This window comes from Trichosurus vulpecula, chromosome 3 (assembly GCF_011100635.1).
Source record: "Trichosurus vulpecula isolate mTriVul1 chromosome 3, mTriVul1.pri, whole genome shotgun sequence".
NCBI lineage: Eukaryota > Metazoa > Chordata > Mammalia > Diprotodontia > Phalangeridae > Trichosurus > Trichosurus vulpecula.
In genome coordinates this window covers 383574612-383590620 of record NC_050575.1, presented here as the reverse complement: position 1 = coordinate 383590620, position 16009 = coordinate 383574612, and the positions used below count along the sequence as shown (strand labels likewise).

General features: G+C 42.3%; 1 protein-coding gene and 1 non-coding gene across 5 annotated transcripts in view; one reads left to right on the top strand and one right to left on the bottom strand.

Annotated features, from left to right (window-relative positions):
• The window catches only part of GSE1 (Gse1 coiled-coil protein), a 717997-nt gene that overhangs the window by 597732 nt on the left and 104256 nt on the right, over positions 1–16009 (bottom strand). The window lies entirely within an intron of this gene.
• On the top strand, positions 5971–6098 carry LOC118845207. The gene has a single exon (XR_005010071.1). It is a non-coding gene; the product is annotated as a U6atac minor spliceosomal RNA (small nuclear RNA).

Sequence of the window (16009 nt, the reverse complement as noted above, 5' to 3'; positions counted from 1 at the left end):
GCTTCCTGCTTCCTGGCAGCCAGGACTCCACCTCTGGCAGTGGGGAAGGGGGTGGGGAGTGGGGGCTGGAGGAAGGGCAAAAGGAGCTGACATGCGGCTGAGCGCCCTGAGCCCAGAGGTGGTATCTTCGTGGCAGGCTCAGGCTGTGTTGTTCCCCGTGATAACTCTCGGTTGGCAGACTTCATTCCCCAACAACGCTACATGCAATTCTTTTCCAATTTTCCACACAATTAGCTGGGCTGAAGACATTTCCTCTGTTTACTCCAGTAACCATGGTAGGAAGGTCTTGTGCCATTTGGAGCAGAGCAGGGCCTGCGGCTGAAAGGGAGCCCCTAAGATGAGAGGCTGCCCCATAAGCTACTCCTGCCTAGGGCCATTTTGTGGGGGCACACAGGCCTCTGGTGGGCTCTGTTCCTGGACTCAGGGGGTCCCAACACCCGAAAACTAGTCAAGGTCACTCAAACATGTCACGTCTTTGTTTATACCATTACCAGGGTCCCTGCTCTTCCTCCCTCGCCCCTTTCCTCCTCTTTCTCTCCTTCCTTCCCTCCCTTTTCCTGAAATGCCCTATCCTCAGTACCACTTCTCCAGATCTGTACAAGGATAGAGTTGGATTCAATCAGGGGTTCTTAATCTGAGGACTTCAGAGGTGTCCAAGAGCTTGGATGGGGGGCAAATGGCACCTTTATTTTCACTAACTTCTAACTAAAATTCAGCAGTGGCTTCAATTATGAATTTTTAAAAAGTATATTCTGAGAAGGGGTCTGTAGGCTTCACCAGATTGCCAAACAGGTCCATGGCACAATACAGGTTACACTGGATTAGATGATTTCTAAGTTTCTATATAACTCTAAAACCTAAGTTACTATATAAAACTAAGTTACCAACTACTAAGTTACTAGTACTGGGCTACTAGTTACTAAGTGAGTAAAAACTAAGTTATGATTTAAAATTAAGTTACTAAGGTTCTATATACCTCTAAAACCTAAGTTACTATAATGGGACCCCACCCATTATTCATCAAGGCTGACGAGCTCAAATTCCATCCTCCACCAAGGAGCTTTCTTGGGTTCTAGAGGTAAAGTTATCAAAGGATCACAGACACAGGGCTAGAAAAGACGTTAGGGGCCATCTAGTCTAGCCGTCCTATTTTATGCAAGAAGAAGCTAAGGCCTAGAAGGGTTACGGGACTTGACTAATGTCACACAGCTAGTAAGTATTAAGAGGCAGGATTTGAACTCAGGTTCTCTGACTCTAGAGCCAGTGTCCTTTCCCTTATACCCAAGCTACCTCCAGCCTCTCTACATTCTAAATGGCTATAACACATATTCATTGGGCCTATTATTATCATGTGCTATCTTATATTGCTATATATTATATACATACATATACATTTATATAGAAACATGTTTATAAACATATACACAAAATATATATTATATAATATATTTATAAATGCATATAAATAAATGTATTATATCTAAATGTTTTCATAAATATACACAAATAAGTCTATAACATTATATATATAAATATAGAAAGATAATTTATATAACATACTAATATATAAATAAATATGCACATCTATACATATACGTACACACACATATATGTTTCTTATTTTATCATCTTGGACAATGCAGAGAGAGTATCCAGCACAGAGCTCTGTACAAAGTAGGGTCTTGAGAAATATTTCATAAAGGTCCTATATACACCAAAATATTTAGAACAGTACTTTTCATAAGAGTAAAAACTCGAGATGATGTAGATGCCCATCAACTGGAGGATGTCTAAATGGAATGTGGCACATTGATTATGATATGATTCATATAAAATAATATAATATAGCATAACATATTATAACTATGCTATAAGATGATGAATACGAAGAAAGCAGAGATGCGTGAGAAGACTTCTAGGAACTGATGCAGAGCCAGGCAAGCTGAATCAGGAAACTATGTATGTTACAACAACGGAAATGGAAATAGTAGATACCACTGAACACTATTTAATACCAATGACTAAGCTCTCAACAGATGAGAAAATCCACTGGGAAGGTGTATGGGAGCTATAGGTATGGGCCATTTCATACCCAGTTGTTACACTGGTTAGTCTCACAGAACTATATATCTTCCCCCTGCCCCAGCCTTTCCCCCTCTTTCCCCTCCCCCAGTTGCTTGACTAGTAGCTAAAGGAAGGAGCTCATAGTCAGGAAATTTTGGACACATTTATGGACTTTTTTTTTTTAAGGAAAAAAAAGGAACAAGGGGATTAACCCAAACTAAGCCCCGGGGAACCAGTAGGTCAAAGTTATTGGAAGAGCTCAGTGCTTGGCTAGTAGATTTTAGTTTATAAGCTTCTGGCTTAAAAAACAAATAATTATAGGGTCATGCTTTTAAAGGCATTTAATAGGAAGGACCATCCTATATTTAAAGGGTCATTCAGTTCTCTTGGGCAGACCTCTTTGGTGGATAGAGCTCACAGAGAATGAAATTCTTAGTATATAACTTGCATCTTATGACAAATATTGAGTAGTACTGATATCAGCTGTAACAGTAAAAATGATTAATTAGCCAAGTTACTGGAGCCCTTAGGTAACTGGGATGGTTTCTGTTGCTGTATTCAACTTTAAGGGCAAAGCAATGACAAGAAAACAAGCAGAAAGCAGGGGCTTAGTCACAAAAGTCATGTCCCCAGGCCAGAAAGGGGGCAGGAAGAGCCCCAACTCATACAGGGCCAAGGGGTTTTTGTCCCAGAGTGCAACACTAAAGGTAGGCACTAACTGTGGAGGAAGAAGTGCTTTCCCCCCCCCACTGAAACCACATAGTCCCTGTTATTCAATTTGTGCTCTTCTACTGACCTCCTGATATCCTGCAAAGCGGAGAGCCCCAAGGCTGCAAAGCCTTATCCCTAATCCCCATAAAGCACAGGTTCAGGCTGCCCTCTCTCATAGCTCAAATACACCTGTGGTCAGAATGTCCTCTATGCCATCACCCCCTCAAAACAAAACATAACAAAACAAAATCTGTTTTTACTCTATGTGAAAATATTCTCAGCCTCTGGGGAAGTGGGCAGGGGATATTCATCTCCTGGTGCTGTGGATAGAGCTCCAGGCCTGCAGTCAAGAAGACTCATCTTCCTGAGTTCAAATCTGGCCTCAGACACTTAACTAGCTGTGTGACTGTGGGCAAATCACTTCACTTTGCCTCAGTTTCCTCATCTGTAAAATGAGCTAGAGAAGGAAATAGCAAACCACTCCAGCATCTTTGCCAAGAAAACCCCCCAAAAGGGGTCCTGAAGAGTCAGAAGTGACTGAACAACAGTAACAACAGAGTTTATTGAGGAATGACATTATCAGACCTGTGATTTCGAAAATTCACTTGTGGAGAGGAGGGAATTTGATGCAAAAAGAACCAAATAGTCCAGGCAAAAGGTGATAGGGACTTGAACAAGGATGGCACCCATGTGAAGAGAGAAGGGGACTTATTTTTTAAAAGCATTTTTCCTGCATCTTATCATATCAATCCTATCATATATAATATAACACAGTATATTACAATACGATATTGAAAATTAGAATGACCTTTGTTTGTGTCTTATATCTCTGCTAAACTGAAGGCTCTACGAAGACAGGAATGTGTTTAGCCAAGCTATGTATGTTTTCGACCCTGGCGCACAGTAGGGGTATAATTAATACTGACTGAGTGAATGAACTCCTACCATATCATAAAATGGAAAGATATCCAGGTCAGTGACCCTTGGGTACTAGACAATACCATATCAATTCAATTCAACCACAGCTTACTGAGTTCCTACTCAGAACAGAGCCCTGGGACTTGGGGGATATAGGGAGATACAGAGAATAAGATATAGTAGTCCCTGTCCTCAGGAAGTTTACAGTCTAGTAAGGGGAATATAAAGTCTTGCCACATAGGCAAAAAAGCATATTTTCAAGAAATGAAATGAATGAAATTTTTATTTAATTGGAATATTAACAAATAACATCTTCAATATGATTTCCATCATTTGTGATGCAAAGGTTGATGCGCTTTGCAAGATTCACATGAGCTCGATGCAGTAACTCCACATTGCCATCAATTGCCTATGTGTCCAGACTTTAGGAACACATTGTACCAATAACTAAAAGGCAGATTATCCTAGATTTCATAAAATAGAAGAACAAAGGCCCACAGGAGCTGAATGGTGGGACAGATACCTTCTCAGTTATCAATGAGAAGGGGGAGAGGGTAGAAATCAGTGAGGGCTTCATGAAAGAGGTGGCACTTAAGTTTGACCTTGTAGGATCTATAGGACCTGGATATGAAAGCATGGGGAAGGGTACCCCAGGTAGCAGGAACAGTGAAAAAAGTCTCCAATTTGCAGGTCATTTTTTGCACAATAACCATTAAAAAAAGAGATTACATTCTCTATAATCGACTAAATTTTTTTCAAAAAAGTTTTATTTATAACCTTTATAACTAGAAATTCAATTAACCGAAACATGCCATTCTCCAAGTATTCCCCCTAAGGAAGCTTTCTCGGCAATTGTGTGATTTTTAAAAAAAAATGTATTTTTTTCCCTGTTAAATATATGCTTCTGAAAGTTTTGCTGCATGATTACATCTGCAGGCAAAATGTCTTTGGGAACTCATCTACAGTTTTCTAATGGAAGTCAGTGGAAAAATATTAGATTTATTGAAATTTCCATCACAGCCAACTTTTCATGAATACATCTATTCCATAAAGCTGTGATTTCTAGCCCAAGTTTTATGACATCCCAGAGCATCTCCAATTATCTCAAGGAATGTAGTAAGGATGTCAAAAGCATTCAGAGAATCAGCGTCTTGGGGACCTCAGAGGTCACCTACTCCAACTGAGACCAGAACTGGAATCTCCTCTTCAACATCTCCGACAGTCATCTATCTAGCCTTTGTTTGAAGCCCCTTTCTGTGCGGCTGTAGCTATGCATTGGTACTGGGTATAATGGGAGATCCCAATTACCACGAAGATAGTTAAGATTCAGTCTCCACCCTTAAAGAGCTTATTGTTCAATTGTGTTTGACTTTTCATGACCCTATTTGGGGTTTTCTTGGTGAAGATAATGGAGTGGTGTGCCATTTCCTTCTCCAGCTCATTTGACAGATGAGGAAACTGAGGCAAACAGGATGAAGTGACTTGCCCAGGGTCACACAGCCAGTAAGGACCTGAGGCTGGTTTTGAACTCAGGAAAATGAGTCTTCCTGACTCCGGGTCTGGCACTCTAATCACTGCACCACCTACCTGCCCCAAGGAGCTTACAATCCCTCATAAGATTAAAGGGAGGTATATGAGGATGAAGTAATGGGATAGCTTTGTTAAACCCATCAGAGCTTCTACATCCAAAGGAACCCTGCCCCCTTTCAAAGTACAGACCCTGGGAGGCTGCCATCATCCCAGCCAGGCTTCCATGCCTCAGCACAGCCTTGGACTCTTTCTCTTTGACAAGGGCCTTCAGAGACAGTTTATGAGCTGTACTGGGAAACCAGCCTCATTATTTACTGTCACAGATCATTAAAAATGCTACCACCCAACTTGATCATCCACCACATACAGCAGATGTGGCTCCAGATGACTTCTGGATATTTCCAAACATCAAGGTGTCCTGGAAAGAACACTGGGTTTAGAGATGGAGGACCCAGATTTGAATCCTGGCTCAGCTAAGTGACCTTGGCCAGGTTTTGCCACATCTCTAGACTTTGGTCCTTTCATTTATAAAGGAAGGATAAATAACTAAATCTTTTCATCTTATAAATGAGAGGCTTAGCCTAAAGAAGAGATTCTTAACCTTCCTTTGTACCTGAATCAAGTGATGCCTATGGACCCCTATTCAGAATCATGATTTTAAATACCCAAAATAAAATACATAGGATTACAAAGGAAACCAATTTGGTCAGAATATAGTCACTGAAATGTTTTTAAAAAGTAAGTTTAGTGTTGTATGAAAGGAGAGAAGATTTGCACTCCCCTTGATAAGGATGGAAGAGGTCCTAGTGGCCTTTACAAGACATATAAGGTTAAGGCATTGCCACCTACTGTGTGGCATCTAGCCATTTTTTTTCTTAAGTTTTTTTGTCCATGTTTTCTTTCACGACATGACTATTATGGATATGTTTTGCATGACTACACATACATAACCTGTATGGAATTGCTTGCCTTCTCAATGGGGGTGGGGTGGGGAGGGAGAAAGGAAGGGAATTTGGAACTCAAGATTTTAAAAACAAATGTTAAAAAATTGTTTTTACATGCAACTGGGGAAAGAATTAAATACTAAATAAATACAAAAAAAAATCAAGTTTATGGACCCCAAGGTTAAAACCCTTGGACTAGCTGTAGGATATTTCCATTTCAAGATCCTAAGACACCACATCACTTAAAATGTTGTGATCGTTCATTATAATAACCCTCCAGGGTGACTACTTTTTTGGGGAAACACTCCTTGGGATGGGTGAATCCCAGCCTGCTTATTTAAAAATCAGCTTTCTTCCTTCCTATTCACACATATGCACTCCTGCATCTCTCAGCAGAGATAACAGTGACATTTCTTTGCTGCCTAGTTTCAAGAAGTCTCTTTAAAAAAAAAAAAAGGAAAAAGGTGAAAACTCTCGACATCCCTTTTCTCAGTAATAGGTGAGCTAAGATCCAGAGCTATGGTGGAATTACTACAGAGCTCCTAAAGGTAGCCAAGTGCCTTTCACACTGCCTCTATTACTAAAGATTCAACTCATTAGCTTGTCCTCTGGGAGGCCCAAAGTCTGAATGTTACTGTGGAAAACTAGAACCTTTCTTGATTTTTTTTTCTTCTGCAGACCTGTGCCCTGAGCTGGTGGAAGGAAGGCTTTGTCTTTCTATAGAGGGGAGGGACAAGAACCTTGGAATGGCCTTCGATTGACAGCATGAGCGATTCTCTTTCCTCATCTTAAACAGCAGCTGCAGTCTTGAATTCATCATTCGGTTTCCAAGGTCTTCTGCTTGTCAAGCATTGGGCCAGACCTCCTCCGCTTCGCTAATGAGGAAAACTTGGAGTTCTAACTAACTTTCTCAAGGTTGCCGGGCAAGGCAGGGGGCAGAGCAAAGAGGAGAGGTGCCTTCGTTCATGACGCCTTCTAGCTGTGTGACCACGGAGAGGTCACTGGACCTCTCTGGACCCTAATTCCTTCATGCATAAAATGAGGGTAATAAAGTTTACAACGCGTCCCCGAAATCACAGGACTGAGAACTAGAAGGGCCCTTGGAGATCATTAGCTCGGCTGCTTGATTTTACAAATTAAGATACTGACGTCTACAGAGCTTAAGTGACCCATCCAAGGTCATACAGCTCATTTAGCCATGAAGCCAGGAATTAAATCATAGATTTAGAGCGAGGAGAGACGTCAGAAGCCCTCTGATCCAACCCTCTTACTGTACAGGTGAGGAAACTGAGGTTCAGAGAGGTGGACAAGTCAAAGCACTTACTAATACGCTCCAGACACTCTTGGAGATAAAAATACAGGCACAAAAGCCAGTTCCTGCCTCCAAGGACTTTACATTCTAATAAGGAAGACAGGACATCAAAGGGAGCTGAAAAGTAGGAGGAGAGACAAGGGAAAGTGGTACCCAGATAATGAAGAATGGCTGGTGTTGACCCTTCCTCAAAATGGAAGATCCAGGAGTGGGAGAAGGGGGCTGTGGGGCCGAGGGAGAGGGCAGCTAAGGCATGGTGGTGGAGTGACTGAGGCATTGTGGGAAACCACAGGGGCAGGCCCAGATCCCCTGACCCCAATTCTAGCCCCTCTTTCCACTTATACCACCTCATAGGACTGCTAGGAGAAAAGCACATTCTAAACTACAAAGTGCTATAGAATAGTGGAAAGGACCCTGGCATAGAAACTGAAAGACCTGGGTTCAAATGCTATGCTTGTTACTCCCTGGCTGTATGAACTTGGCCAAATTAATTCCTCAATCTGGGCCCCAAGGAGATAGCAGGATCCAGTGGAAAGAGTACGGGGATGGAGTGAGGATTTTGGTTAGAGTCTACCATCTACTTAACCTCTCTAGGGCTCTATTTCCTCATCTGTAAAATGGGAGAGGTAAAGTAAATAAATACATACCTATATATATATATATGCACACACACACACACACACACACACACACACACACACAAAATGTAGAATTCCTGCCAGCTCTAAAACCTATGATCTGTAAAATGAGGGGTTGTGTACTAGGTATATTTCCCAGCTTTCTTGGGCCATGGCTGTAAATGCTACATCACTTAAACTCCTGACACTGGGCCTCTCTTCACTAGGCAAGGAGCAGCCCACTTAAAGGCAGGCCCATCTTGTGCCCTCTGCTCAGGACTGGCCGCCTCCTCAAGTCATGCTTTTCTAATCTCTCAATGTCCTTGGCTGGTTGCCCAGGGTGGATTGGCTGAGATGAGGATGCTGTTACTTTTCTTTTCTAAAGCAGCCCAGCAGAGGATACTCCCAGCTATTCTGGGGAGAGCTTGGGGGAAAACCTGTGTTGAACATCAGGCCCATGGGGGCCAGGGCCGTGATTGCAAGAGCGTCAGAAATGTGACCTTTGAACAGAGACTCCAAAAGATAAGGTCAAGATTTCAGAACACCAGGTTCCATCTCTGGCAATGTGGGCATGTTGTTTTTGGACACTGAGGAGTATGAAATGACTTTTTCATCTGGCCTAACCAAAACCTCTATACCTTTCAAGGCCTAGCTCAAGTCTCACTTCTCCCTGGAAGCCTTCCTTGACTTCTCCAGGCATGTTGGTTATATCTTTGTGGAATTACCAGGTAACAGAATGGTGACTATAAATAGTAAGCATAGAGAGAAGATGTGTCCAAACTCCTTGACTACAAAAGACCCTAACTGACCTTCATTCTAAAGTGTGAGATCATAGAGAATAAAAGCTGGAAGGAATAACAACAAAACAATAAAAAGTCACATTTCTTCATCACTTTAAATTAAGTCCTGTGAGGCAGATGATGTGAGTATAATCATTCCCTATTTGTCAAACCAGGATATTTGAAGCTCAGAAGGTAATTTGTTCAAGGCAGCTAGTAAGTGGAAGAGATGGGATCTGAACTCTGGTCTTTTGACTATAAATCCGGAGGTTCTTGAGCAGGTAGCTAGGTGGCACCACCATGCACAGGGTGCTGGGCCTGGAGATGAGAAGACTCATTTTCCTGAGTTCAAATCTGACCTCAGACACTTACTAGCTGTGTGACCCTAGGCCCTGTTTGCTTCAGTTTCCTCCTCTGTAAAAAATGAGCTGCGGAAGAAAATGGCAAACTACTCCAGTATCTTTGCCAAGAAAATCCCACAGAGTCACGACTGAAAAAAGAATGAACAGCAACAACAAAAGGGTAGCCTTTTTTGTGTTACGGACCCCTCTGGTAGTCTGGTGTAGAACAAACTATATCTGAATGTGTGTGCATGTATATATGCATATGAATATGGGTATGAATATGTATGTGTACATATGTAACAGATGCATTTATTCATTTGTTCATTCATTCAACTAACATTTATTAAATACCTACTATGTGAAAAGTACTATTCCAGGTAATTTGGAGGATTCAATAACAAAGAAAACACAGTCTCTGTTGAGAAGCTTACAACCTAATAATGATGATAACATAAGGGCCCAGATAAATAGAATGCAAGTTGGAACATGATAGGTGTTTAAGGAGACAGGATGCAGCAGTGAATAGAGTACCTGAGGTCAGGTTTAAATTGCTGGGTTTAAATCCAATCCATGTGATCATCTGGGCCACGAGGGACAAATTATTTCACTTTTATGAACCTTGGACCACACTCCCCCCAGCCCCCAAGACTTCTCTCAGTCATATATGGGTTGTAATCTGAATGGAGGAGGGAGTCACAGATCCTTGAGGTAGTTATACTAATTGTAAGATCTAAGCAAAGGTATCTAAGAGAAGATGAGAGAGGAAATAGAGTCAGGAGGGAAAGTGGGCATGGCTGGAACCCTACATGAAATGAAGGAGGCCTCTCTAGAGTGGGAGGGACCTGAGAGCTCACCTCATTCCAATCCCTATCTTACAGAGTGGGAAGCTGAGGCCCAGAGAGATGGGAAGCCTAGGATTACAAGGTGGTTCCCGGCAAGTCTTAGGATTCCAATTCCAGTGCTTTTCCACTCATTATCAGCCAGTTAGAAACACTATATTGGTGGCCACAGACTGTATGCCTTCTTGCTGATGCATGCTGGGTAAGAGGGACCCCGGATGAGAGGGCCTGCAGGGCCTGACTCCTGAATAAAGAAAGTATCTCACAAATTCGTGCTCCAGGGACAACGGCTTGGAAGTAGCATCTCTGGATAGGGAGGGCAAGCTGCACATTCATTTGTCACCCAGGGTCAGGGTTTTATGTGCTGATGTACCCGGGCAAAGCCTTTATTTTATGATGCAGCAGCTTTTATGTTAGGGCAGAGAGGTAAAAATGCCTTGACTCCTCTATAAAGGCCACTTTTTGACATCAGACCCATAGCAGGCTGCTACTCACAGAAAACAAATCCCATTGTTAAGTCAAACCCTCGAGTGGTCGGGGAAGAGGGGGGACCTGGCACTCTCTCCTTCAGCCTCTCCCGATAAGTAGTTAGGGGCTTGGGTACCATGGTAGCAACTACTCAGACCAATGCAGAGGGCACATCTTTTACAAACGTGATGTAGATCTGCACCTGGGAAGAAGAGGATGGGCCTGGATGATCTCGAACGGCCCTTTCAGAGCCAATTGTTTGTATTCCATGCTTTTCAACATTCTAGGCTTTAATGTCCTTTCTAGCTCTGACCTACGTTCTAAGGATCATGCCAGCTCTAACATTCTCTGATTCTCCCATCAGATCCCCTCCTTTCTTCCTCTCCTCCTGTCTTCTGTCTCCTTTCCCCCCCTCCCTCTCCCTTTTCCTCTCTCCTCTCCTCTCTTCTCTTTTCTTTCCCTCTCCCTCCCTAAAATGGATATCAGAAATATTTTCACATTACACTGGTGGCACAGTGAGCAGAGCTTCAGGCGATGTCCATTCAGACCCTGCCTCAGAGAGCTGCCAGCTGTGGAATGATGGGCAACTCACTTAGCTTGTTTTCAGCCTTGGTTTCTTCTTCTTTAAAATGGGCACGACAATAATAGCACCTTCCTCCCAGGGTTGGCATGAGAATCAAATGAGATTATATTTGCAAAGTGCCTGGCAAACCTTGAAAATGCTGCATAAATGCTGCCTATTAAATTATTGTGCTTTATATATATGCATACATATGTAACATGTGTGTATGTATGTATGTATGTGTGTATACACATAGATTAAAAATTAACCTACACACATACATATGCGCACACACATATACACAGAGACACATATACACACATACGTATATGTGCATGCATGTGTGTATATGCACACACATACATATACATAGACACGGATTTAAAACAAACCTACATATGCATGCCTATGCATACACATATACACATACACACATATACATACATACATGTGCCGTGTGCATGCACATACACACATACATATGCACACATAGATTAAACATTAACCTACATATACATACATATGCATACACATACATATACATAGACACATGGATTTAAAACAAACCTACATATGCATACATATGCACACACACTACACACATATACATACACACATAGATTAAAAATAAACCTATACACACATGCACACACATATATACACACATATATACATATAATACATATGCGTGTGTATATACACGTATATGTGTGTATATGTATGTATGTATATATATGTCTAGACTTGTGACAGAAATAGTATGGGGAATTCTGGATATGGAAACCTCCTCTATGGATGCCCATCAGCAGTTCTTCTGTAATTTAGTCTTAAAGAGCTGCCTGGTGCACAGAAAGGTTAAGTGATGTGTACCGGGTGGCACAGCTACTGTGAGTTGAGGCTGGACTTGAATTGGAATCTTCTTCATTCCAAGGCTACTCCTCTGTCTCCCATACCAAGTTGTGTCCCCTATATTTGTACATGTATAGATCCCCTCCCACCACACAAACATATATTCTCCAGACAGAAGAACTGCTTGATGAACAAACCAAGAAATTATTTATTGGAATATCCATAACACACAAGACTGCAGGAGGGAAGGGAGTAAACATTTCTATAGTACCTACTATGTGCCAGGCACTGTGCAAAGCACCTCACAAGTATTATCTCATTTGACCCTCACACTAACTCCATGACATAGGGAAACAAATTAATGTGAGACACAGGGTTTGGGTTCATGTAACAAAATATAGAAAATATAATTTTTCTTAGACAATTGTGCTGGACCTTGAAAAATGCTAGGTTTTGGATGGGGAACTAAGAGAGTGGGCACCGGATGGAATATGGTGGGAAAATGCCAGACATGTTTGGAGGACAATGAACAGACCAGTTTGGTGGAAGGACATGGCTTGTGGGTTTGGATAGCATGATCTCCATGTTCCCAGCTGGTTCTAATATTTTTTGAGTCCATGAGTCTACACATTGGAGACTGGTAGAGAAGGTTAGAGTCAAATTGAAAAAAGCCTTGAATGAGTCAAAGGTAATTAATTGGGAACTGATCCTCTAAGCAATAACTTACTCTGCAGGTCTTCCTGTTGGTAATTACAGCGCCTTTATTTCTTAAGTCCCTTCAAATCCATTTTGGTCTTTGCCAAACCATGTGAAGTCTAGTACTCCTCACCGCTCCTTCCAGTGAATCAGGAGGGGGACTTTCCTCAGCCAGCTTCTTATATTCCTTAAGCACCAGATTTTTAGGAGGTCTACCATAGTCTTCAGAAAATTTTCAAGAAGAAATGAACAACTTTGGAAAGGAAATTATAAGGACAGGGAAACACATCAAAGAACATTTCTCCTTGGTGACAGTATCTCACTCCCCACCCAGCCCTTCCAAAAGTTTATCAGTATTTACATCTAGTAATGTCTATTGTAGGGGCAGCTAGGTGGCACAGTGGATAAAGCACCAGGCCTGGAGTCAGGAAGACCTGAGTTCAAATATGACCTCAGACACTTACTAGCTGTGTGACCCTGAGCAAGTCACTTAAACCTATTTGCCTCAGTTTCCTCATCTGTCAAATGAGCTGGAGAAGGAAATGGCAAGCCATTCCAGTATCTTTCCCAAGAAAATCCCAAATGGGGTCACAAAGAGTCAGATAATTCAACAACAGTCTACTATCTTCTGGGTTCCCGGCCTGCATCTCCAGTTGCCTGTGAGCTATCCTTATCTGGATGTCCCACCAGCCCCCAAATGAATTTCTTATCTATCCCCTAAACCACCCTGTCCCCCAGCCCCCTTGTTCCTGGCTTTACTTTCTCTGTCACTGGCACTACATTTTACACAATCCCCTATATTCGAAATCATGAGAGTTATTTTATACTTTTCCGTCTCCCTCACTTCTCAGACCCAATCAATTACTAAGTCCCATCAATGCCACCTCCACAACACTCTGCTAATCTGTCCCCTTCTCTCTGTTCCCCCAAAGTCACTCTATTGAGGGATCTCATTACTTTCACCTGGACTAGTACAATAGCATTCTCAGAGGTCTGCACACTTCCACACTCTCCTCTCTCCAATTTATTCTTTATAACACTGTCAGAATCACCTTTCTTATTCATAGATCTAGTGATGACACTTCTCTGCTTTGAAAAATCTTTCGGCATTCCTCACTGCTTTACCAGGCAAAGTCCAAACAGTAGCCTGGCATTCGAGGCTCTCTATAAACCTAGACTACTTTCACCTCTCTGGCCTTTTCTCATATTATGTCCCTCTGTTCTATGCACTGGGCAGCTAGGTGGTAAAGTGGATAGAATGCCCAGCCCTGAAGTCAGATCCAGCTTTAGACACTTAGCTCTGTGACCCTGGGCAGGTCACCTAACCCTGCTTGCCTCAGTTTCCTCATCTGTAAAATGAGCTGGAGAAGAAAATGGCAAACCACTCCAGTATCTTTCCCCCAAAAAACCCAAATGCAGTTACAAAGAGTTGGATACAACTAATCAACAAAACAAAAACTCTATACACCAGCCCATGTATACTGTTAACTAATTTCTGACCACTAAGCACAATCTCCCACTTCCATACCTTTGCTCACATTACTTTTTATGCCTGGAATGGAAGGGACTTTAGTAATCCACAGGACCACAGATTTAAAGAGAGAAGGAACTTTCAAAGTCCTCTAGTGCAACTCTCTCATTTTACTGTTCAGGAAACTGAGGTACAGATGTTAAACGACTTGTCCAAGGTTAGAAGCAGAGCTAGGATTTGAGTCTGGGCCCCTTGATTCCAAGTGCAATAGTCATCCTATCATACTATGGTGAAATTACAAATTCAAGTTATACATTTAAAAACATAAAATTATAAATCATAAATTCAGCATCTATTTTAGGTTTAAGATATGCCAGTCCACCAAGGCGATTTTCTTAAAGCACATACTCAATAAACCCCAGTGACTCCCTATCCCCTCCAAGGTCAAATACAAAATGCTCTGAGTGGTGATCAAAGCCCTTCATAACCCGGCCCCCTCCTACCTTTCCAGTCTTTGTCCACGTCATTCTGATCCGACGACAATGGCCTTCTTGCTCGTCCCACAAACAAGACCCCCATCTCTCAGCTCAGGGCATTTTCTCAGCCTGTTCCCCATGCCTGGAATGCTCCCCCTCCTCCCCTTCATCTACTGGCTTCTCTGGCTTCTTTCAAGTCCCAGCTAAAAATCTTACTTCCTACAAGAGATCCTTCCAGGTCCCTTTAATGCTAATGCCTTCCCCCTGTGGATAATGTCCCATTTACCCAGTCTCTAGCTTCTTTGCACATAATGATTGCACATAATGTTATCTCCCTCTTATATTGCGAGCTCATGAGAGCAGGGACTGTCTTTTGCCTTTCTTTGTATCCCTAGCATTTAGCACACTGCCTAAGCACTATTAAGCACATAGTAGGTGCTTAATAAATGTTTATTGACTTGACTAATCACAAGCAACCAGAGGAGACATGATATAGGCATTAAAAATAACATATGCCAGTCCACATCACCAAGTATCCTCTCAGTAGCTCAAGTGGCTCTGGGATGTGAAGGAGGGGGCATTTTAGAAGGGTGGGTAGTCAGGGAAGGCTTCCTAGAGGAAGTAGATTTTGAACTGGGCATCGAAAGAAGCATGAAATAAAAAAGCGAAAGAAGAATAGAAAAGGCATCCCAGGCATGGGGAACTGCCTGAGCAAAGGCAAAGGGAGAGAATTTAGATATTTATGTAAAACAGGTCATGGGTTTTGTAGGGATTACTCATCAGGACAGCCTAGCAGCAGGAAGGATTTCAGGGATTCTGCGCTCAGTGCAGGGTGAGATGGGGTTGGATTGACATCATCCCAGAACTCTAGCAAAAAGTCATTATCCTCTGTCTTTCTGTGATTTCCCAGTTATCAGGGAGAATCCTACATGAAGGATGATTAATCTCCACCACTTTCTGACTCGTCCAGGGTCCCACGATATAGGACAGGGCAGGGCTAACATGGACATTCTGAGCTTCCTCCAGTCTGGGGCCCAGCCCTGCTGCTGGCCTTGCCCAGCACCCTTAGCTCTGCTGCTGGGACCAAGGGGAAGAGAAACCCACAAAAAATCACCCTCCATCCCCATTGCCTTACACACACTAGAAATCACACCCCCCCACACACACACATAAACACACACATCTATATACATATGCATCTATACACATGTATACACGTGCATATATATGCACACCTACACACATACTCACATATACACACTTACATACACACACACACAATCTACATACACATATCTACACAATACACACCTACATATCTATACACATACATAAGCCCTTACACATATAAACACATACACAATACATACACAACGCACATACATGTCTATACCCATAAATGTGCCTACATACCTATATACATACATAC